Source organism: Charadrius vociferus, unplaced genomic scaffold, assembly GCF_000708025.1.
Source record: "Charadrius vociferus isolate BGI_N301 unplaced genomic scaffold, ASM70802v2 scaffold1285, whole genome shotgun sequence".
NCBI classification, from domain to species: domain Eukaryota; kingdom Metazoa; phylum Chordata; class Aves; order Charadriiformes; family Charadriidae; genus Charadrius; species Charadrius vociferus.
The window spans coordinates 150719-158876 of record NW_009648435.1 but is presented as its reverse complement, the minus strand read 5'-3'; positions in this window follow the sequence as shown (position 1 = coordinate 158876).

The window sequence follows — 8158 nt, the reverse complement described above, 5'->3', positions numbered from 1 at the left end:
GCGAATTTCAGTAAGCCATTTCAAAAGAGTAAAACAGAGATAAAGATCTCCATTAAACTTGGCAACAAAGAGAGAGCCCACAAAATATCAGTGTAAGCAATCACTTGCCACCAGTCTATCACCACACTGGAAAACGGCCCATCATCCACTGTTGACCAGGTATGTACGAGCACATAGACAGCACAAGGCCAAAAAGAAAGCAGTAATGATACCTGTACCTCGTTTAGGAAATTAAAAACATAAACAAGAGAAAGGGACAATTAAGACTCTAAATGTTGAGGATTACTGACAAGTTATTGGACAAAATGACAAAACCATCAAGGGTTAGGAAGAGAAAGCTGTTTCAGCAGCATGGGAACTACCATGACTCTCATTAATCAGAGTGCCATGGAACAAGTTACATCTATTTGCAATCTTGAAATGGAGATTTCTCCAGTTAAGATGCAGTTTTCAATTTAGAAAGCTGGCACCTCGCTTTGGCCAGTGGCTTTGGAAGGGCTAAGGAAGTAAAGTACAACTATCACCAGTCATGTAGCCAAATAAGACCGGGTAGAAAAGTACTGCCGAAGACTAACTTCCAAAGATTTTCAATTATGTGGGCAAGGAGGATCCCCAACGAGTCACGCTCGAAGGGTTACAAGATAAAAGTCAGTGCCAGACATGTGTCTGACAAGTATCGCTTAGCAGCAATGAGGGAATGGAAAAAATCCATTTAAATCCTGTTAGCGTTAATAGAAATTTTGTTTTGGTGGAGTAACAAAATCATCACTACCATGGTTTAAACCAAATTAAAAATCATTTCATCTTGGCATTTTCACTTATCCTTCATTCTTTTCGTTTATTCCCCAACCTTTCTTTCAAATTTATTCTTTTTTAAGACATTAAGATTTTAGATTCTCCAAGCTCTAGTAACATTCTAGATGTTACAAAATGCTCTAGATAACTATATGCTCCAAGGTTTAGTGCCACTCCTTGGCTGTACTATCATATAGGTTTACCAGGTGGCTTAACTCCTTCCACGAGTAATATTCCATCCAGTTTTACCAAGCATGAGTACATTTGCTTGCACTGCAAAAAGGCTGTAAGGCTTTCCAGTGTGCACACAACAAGCCAAGGAGAATGAGAATTATGCAGCTCAGAAGTAAAATATTTTACAATTAAATACTTATTTATTAATAAGAAAATAAAAGACATCACAACTGCACACTAAAACACACAGCCCCGCTTGTGAAGAAAGCATCCAAACCAGCTGTACTGAATTATTCTGAATTTTTATTTTCCATTTTCAGCTACCTGGAAAAATAATCTTATATCTAAAAATCTCAACACTGATCCTCTCAGAAAACAAAACAAAACTCAACCAAAACCCAAACAGTACTATACTACATATATAAAATCCCTGCAAATAAGTCCAGAAGGGCTGGAATGAGTCAGCAGCACTGCCAACACATACTTCAGTTACCGCGAAATAGTCCTCATCCCACCGCTCTGCCATATACTTTGCAACATGCCAGAAACAAAAATCAGGAGGTACTCGCATGAATTTCCCAACTGCGGCAGTCAAGGCTCTCTTTACCACAAAGAGTGTAAGCATGGACATTAATATCAAAGAGCCTTGTCATGTTAGCACCAGGTTAAAATTAACTGTTCTTGTTGCTAAATGGCTTTGAAAATCCTGGGCTTCACTTGCATCCTTGAGTGGAAAAAGCAAGGAGACAAGCAGAATAGATTTTACTAAGTATTTCACACTTGGTGATAACAACCCAACTTTGAAAATCAAACATTTCACATAATTCATGTGATGTAATGGCGACAGCTAGCATTTCACACGCTGAAAAAAAGGATTTTTTCAAAGCAATTAATCATTTAACAACATTAGAAACGCATTTTTTATGCCACAGAAAATGATGCTAGTATTTTGTGAACAGACCTACAAATAAAAACCCATTTGTTCATTTCGTGTTTGATCTGAAATAACATTCCAGAAAGCTCAGAAACACAGGTGAAAGAAAGAGGCAGGAAGAGCAGAAAGCCAGACTTGGGGATGCTCGTCCGAGCGGGTAGGAACAACTGGTTTGGGGCCGCAGAAGAGAGCAAGACCTTCTCCTTTCCCCCTCCAACCCCAAGAGCTGGCTCTCATATTTACCTAGATGTAAAATCAAGCAGCACCCTTACAGTCATGTATTTCTAGTCTAAATCAGTCGCAGCAGGTGGATTTAACAGCCTGTTAAAAACCTCAAACACCCAGCTTATTTCACGCTGAAATAAACCATCGAGTATTTCGTGAACCGCCATCAACCTGTTGGCTCAAAGCAAGCAAACACAGCAAGAGCCATCCGAGATCACCTAAAAAGTCAGACAGGTTCAGAAGACTCAACCAAGATCTGAACGCTTTGAAGCTGCCCAGGCCGACCACTAACCCCGTCGCAACATTCTGTATTCCCAAACTACATGAGCTGCAAAACTAAAATTGCATCTTTTGATGCCACCAAGTAGCCGCTGTTGAACTAGGAAGCATCTCTCTGCAATCTCGCAGCACACCAACACAGCGGTGGGTAAACTGCCTTAGTGTGCACATTTTAGAGCAACGTTTCAGTGTGAATCAGCCCAAAAGAGCTACGGACACATAGCTGGGACTCTGTACGGATGGTTGTTCTCACCTTTCTCCTCCAGCACCTCCAGGGAGTGTTTGCTGCAGGGATTTTGGGCAGCCTCCTCCGGGCTGCGGGACTGATGTGACCTGCCCTGATAGCAGGAGAGGGGGAGCCTTTCCGGGACCTCCTAAACTCTAAAGAGGCCCTTTTCAGCAGCAATTGGAATCGGGCCAGAAATTGCTTTTCCTCTATTCCGATATCCTGAATCCTGGCAAAAAGGTCAAAAACGTTTAATTCCTTGTCCTATGAATTCTCAATTGCTCAGTTTAAAACAGAAGAAAAAATTGAAAGACACTTATGTTTCTTCTCCTTTTACCAAAAGTAATGTTTTAGAAGTTTAGAAGTTGCTCACTTTAAAACTTTAACCTAACTTACTAAACAATTATTTATTTTTTTTTTTTACACCCTAAAGCTAATAATACACAAGCTGAAGTGTACTTTCAACTCAGCCCCTTCCAATGAGCAATTTCCGCAAGAAACTGCCCAGCCAGCTTCTGCCTGAGCTCCGGGTAAGTGAAGCCCAAATCCCCAGAAGACCCCTTTGAAAGAGAGTGGCTTTTTGCAGTAGGCAGGCTTAGGTGAAAGACATTTTCATTTTCATTCCTCCAGGTCCTCATTTTATCAGAGACCTTTTCAACAAGAAAGGGCTTAAACATTTAAAGGTGATTTTAAACAGCATCTTCTAAGAAACAACCTTTTCTCTCTCTTGTCCAAGAAACTTCTTAGTTAAAGCAGTTCAGGAATGACTGCAAATGAAGAACAAATACAACTTAGAGTAGAAAGTATTACATTTGTTTCCAAAATAAATCCCATGTTATTGGGCAAAATTGGAATTTCTCTCATTAAAGCAGCTATAGGAAAGCCTACATATGCTGACAGTTACAAACTCCTGGGGGTACCCACTGAGTCAAACATCCAGCACCTACACAGGAAGCAGAAAACTGCAGAAAAAAAAAGTAGACGTCAAATTGGAAATGCTTTTTAGTGTGTTTCCATCCCTTAATACACCTGCCAGCTGCCATTTTTCTGGTTCACATTATATTAAATCCCTTTCCCAACACCGTACACCACTTTTGAAGTCACACTCACCGTTGCCCTGACATGTTGGTTCCTTCCTACAGCTGCTTTTCTTTGAAATGAAACTACCGGATTAGAAAGAATTAAACCTGTCTTAATCAAAATAATTCCTTTAAAGATAGGAAACAGTTTTTTGCTAATTGGGAGAGAGAACAGCCCTGACCAAAGAGTCGAGTACAGTACAGTTGCTGGCAACAGGTAATCACGTCTCTTCCAGGACAACATCCACTATCTCAGTAACAAACCCATGCTGCTTAAGGCTACAACTTTGGGCAAAGTTGTCATTGCCAGAGCTACACCAGCACCGGTGCTGGGCTTACATCTTATGGGAAACAACAACCTATATATTATACAAAGTACCTATTACTTTCTAGGAATCTTAAAAATATTATATTTCCCTAGCAAGGAGTATTTATTAAAACAATACATCAGTAGCAGCTGAAGCAAAGATTTTTTTAAAAGCATTTTGAAATTTATGAGCAAAGGTTAGATACATCAATTTGAGAATTTTAAAATCCACTTGTCTTGCCTGAAGGGAAAAAAAAAAAGCTGCTTCACGAGTAGTTCATAGAGTATTTTGTGTTGGAAGGGACCTTAAAAGGTCATCTAGTGTAACCTCAATTTTTAGAGTGTTTCAATGTACCGTAAGCTCAGCCTTTCTAAAGCATAAGGAATTCCTTTTGTGAATTCACAGACAGTGTGTGTCTAATCACCCACATTTTATCTAAACAGCAAAAATGAAACTCCCGTTACTTTTAAGGCATGTTCCTGACATTTACATCTCTGCGTGCCTTCCAGGTGAGACATTTTCAAAGTCTGATTAATCCCCCTGCCCAGCTGGGAAAATAGAAAGAAGCTGAGAAAACAGAAAGAATGAGCGACTTAAAAAAACTGGCAAGTCAGATACAGGATTGGGACCAAAACCAGTGTTTCCAGCAGACAAACACTGTCTGCTTCCAATGCAAGCACCAAAATGTGTATTTTTCAATTAAAGACATAACTTCAGGTAAAACCACGCTCTGCAATCTCACAAACCTCAAGTGGCGAAGTAAGGCTTGAATATAAATGGTGAGCTCAATCTGCACCTCATGATCTGGGCCCCAATAAGGTAGGTCACTAGTAGATCTCACATTCTCACCTGAAAACATCCCCTGCCTCTTACCACCTGTGTTTAAAGGCAAAAAAGAGCTTTCTAAAAAAATCTTACAACACAGCAACCTCAAAACACCCTAATTCCAAACAGCAAAGCACAATACGAACCCTTAAGCCTTCAGGGAACGCTGCGGTGTTTCCTTGCTAAAACAAAACTGCCTTCAAAACGTGGACCTTGGCCAAGGGTTTCTTGCCTTCTGCCACAAGGTGAGCACCCTGCACCCCTTTCCTCTTCCCCACCTCCTGCCTACTGTCCCCCTGCACAAGCACGGCTGCCCTCACGCCACCTCAGAGCCTCCCCTCTTGCTCTCACCTGCCCCTGCGTCCCTGGTCCTATGGTCTCGCTCTGCCAGAAGGTTGGAGAAAACACCCGTTTTTGTCTAATGTAAAGTCCTGCAAATCCCGAAAGCGCGCAGGAGATGCAGCCTCCTCCCTGGTCAAACTGACCTTGCCGAGAGGCAGAATCAATACAGCAGCGGCCAAGCGCCGCATCAAGAGGACTGTATTGTTTCTGAGAGGCAACCTGGTGGCTCAGCCTGCCACCCAAGCGCTTGGAGTGATTAGTTATCTTCACCAGTGCTTGCACGTGACAGGGCAAGCGGTAACCTCGGCATTTGCAATGTTAAACTTCACTGGGAAGGTACATTCAGTTGCTGTTACTACCACACCAGTTACAGAAACCTCTCCGAGAGGACACTGTACAATTACAAAGCTCTTTCAAGGTTTTGGGCCAGACAGTCAGATTTGGTTTAGATTTAGGAAGGAGGCGCCTCCTTGGAAAACTAAAACTTGAGCTTGTCTTTGAGAGTCGCTCTCCTAGGCCACGAGAGTGCCTCTGCTTTGACAAGAACAGAGCAGAACTGATCACAGCAACTACCTTTCTAGAAAAAAGAAGGGAAAGCGCCACAACTGCCTTCTCGTGGCAACCCGGTTGTGTTTTCCCAACTGCCGGCAGAAATACAATTCATGAGGATGCACACTAATGCATCACTCCTGGCTGCTGAAGACCTCTCCTTCCCCTTGCCCTCCCCATCCCTCCGCTACCTTCTCCTCCTGGATGATTTCGGGAGTCAACTCACGTTCCAAGCTTTCTGGCTGCCTCCCAGTTCCTGACGCCGGGACTCACATCTTTGCCCGTGTTATCACTGTGCCCGGCCATCTAGAACAGCATCTCTGTAACTAGGGGTTGTTTAGAGAACAAATAGCTTTTTCTCTGGTGCGGCTGCCACACAGGCGTGTCAATAAATGCGCATGTTGGAAGAAACAAGAATATACTGGCACAAAACTCGCAGGGGAAACTCTCAGTGCCTCAGAAACCTCCTAATGCAGAAAACAGATAAAAGGTAGAAGGGGAAAAAAAAAAAAACAAGACTGATGCAAGAGTTCTGAAGCAGAAGTACCTCTTATTAGTACAACACATAGACGTAGATTCGGATCCCTACAGCTTTTCATACCATCACAAGAACAAAATCTGCAGCATCGATACCCTTAACACTTCTCCTAAAGTTATTTAGAAACCAAAGGTGCTGGAATAATTTTCTCTTTTAAAGATAACTGAAAGGCTGACTTAAACAATGCAAGCATGCACGAGTTTTTAAAAGGACACATTTTAAAATAAGCACCAGATTAGACCTGCCCTACATGGTCAAAGCATTCCCCCATCCCCTCCAGCATCCCTCCCAGAGAGGGAACACAAGCAGGTGCCTCCGGAAACTCCCCCAGTTGGCCAAACATCCGAGTTGTAGCTCAGTACGAATTTCATGCCAGTAAATCAGCCACTGACAAGCTGCCGCCCAGCAGCTCAGAGAGAACGCACTTCAGATCCACTGAAACACGTCACACCGTGTTAAAATGTGCAAGATGTAGAGACGGAGGCATTATTCCCCATTTAATAGACCAACGTTTTTTGTTTTAACAACTACATCTGCACAAAGCTGAGTCAAATCCCACAAACAACTCAGACAATACAGAAGATTTAAGTTACTCCTTCTCAGTTACTCCTTCTCAGGCATTTTTGTTCTGGCCTCAAGAAATGAAATATCCAACCAGTGAACTTCAGAGTAAGGGTTTTCCTTCCTCTAAAACATTACTCAGTGAATTCTTTTTTTAAAGTGTTCCTGTAAAAAGATCCTACTCAAAAACTTGTAACACAAAGGCGTTGCATTTTTACGTTTCTACGCTGCTTCTATTTCAGTCTGTAATAAATTACTAATTTGTCAGTTCTCTGGTAATATAAAACTGGAACAGCTCATTCGGTTACACAGGGATATTTCTTAACCTGCCTCATCCACAGTATCTCTGTGAGTTAAATTACCTCCATCTCCTAAATGGAGAAGCGGAATCACACAGTAGCTAGCCCGGGTTTTTAGGGAGGTACTACTCCTGGGCTCACATTGTGAGGACACTCCATACTGCAAAGTAGATCTTAGTCTTTCACAAGAGCAGGCCCACTTTTTCAAGCATAAAAAACACCACCCCCCCCCAGAAAAAGACAAAAACCAGAGAAAGACAGAAATAAAAAGATAAAAAAAAAAACTCAGAACACACCATGTTTGAATTGCACCTAACATCATCATGATTGCAAGACCTCCAAAATAATTAAAATGCTGCAATATCTGGACTGTCTTCACTCGCCGTAAGGCAGCACGTGAACCGGTTTATTTTGGCTACCAGCAAAGTGCGACGCCGCTCCTTGAAAGCCCGCCGATGAAATCTCTACTCCCAAACAAACCTTTGGGCAGCTGCTACGGGTTTTACCTGGCTAAAACCAACTTTATTCTCCCTGCTCCCCGAAGAGCTTACCGTTAAACAACCAAACCGTTGGAATAAACACAAAAAGCAGTAGCAAAAAAAAAAAAAAAAAAAAAAAAAAGCAGAAAGCACAGGGAGGGGGAAAAACAAGCAGGTGAAGGGGCACAAAAAGCGACGGTTTGGAAGCGGCAGGGGAAGACGTGGGGTAATGGCAACCCGGCTCTGACAGCGGCCGCAAAGGCACCGGTCCGTTTACCGACCCGCCTGCGGGGCGCGGGGAGGGCTCCGCTGCGTTTCACCTCATTTTTTCCCTCGTGAGGATTTAGAATAGCAACATCCACACCGACGTTTCCCCCGAGATTAATGAGGTTTTAACCCATTTCCCAAGGACTTTGAGAGTCACCACCACCACCAGGGCGGGGGGAGGAAGGCGAGGCGGGGCTCACCGAGGCCCAGCTTCGGTCCCCACCGCCGCCCTCCCGAGGCCGGAGCGGGCCAGGCGCCCTGGGCCCGACCGCGTTCCT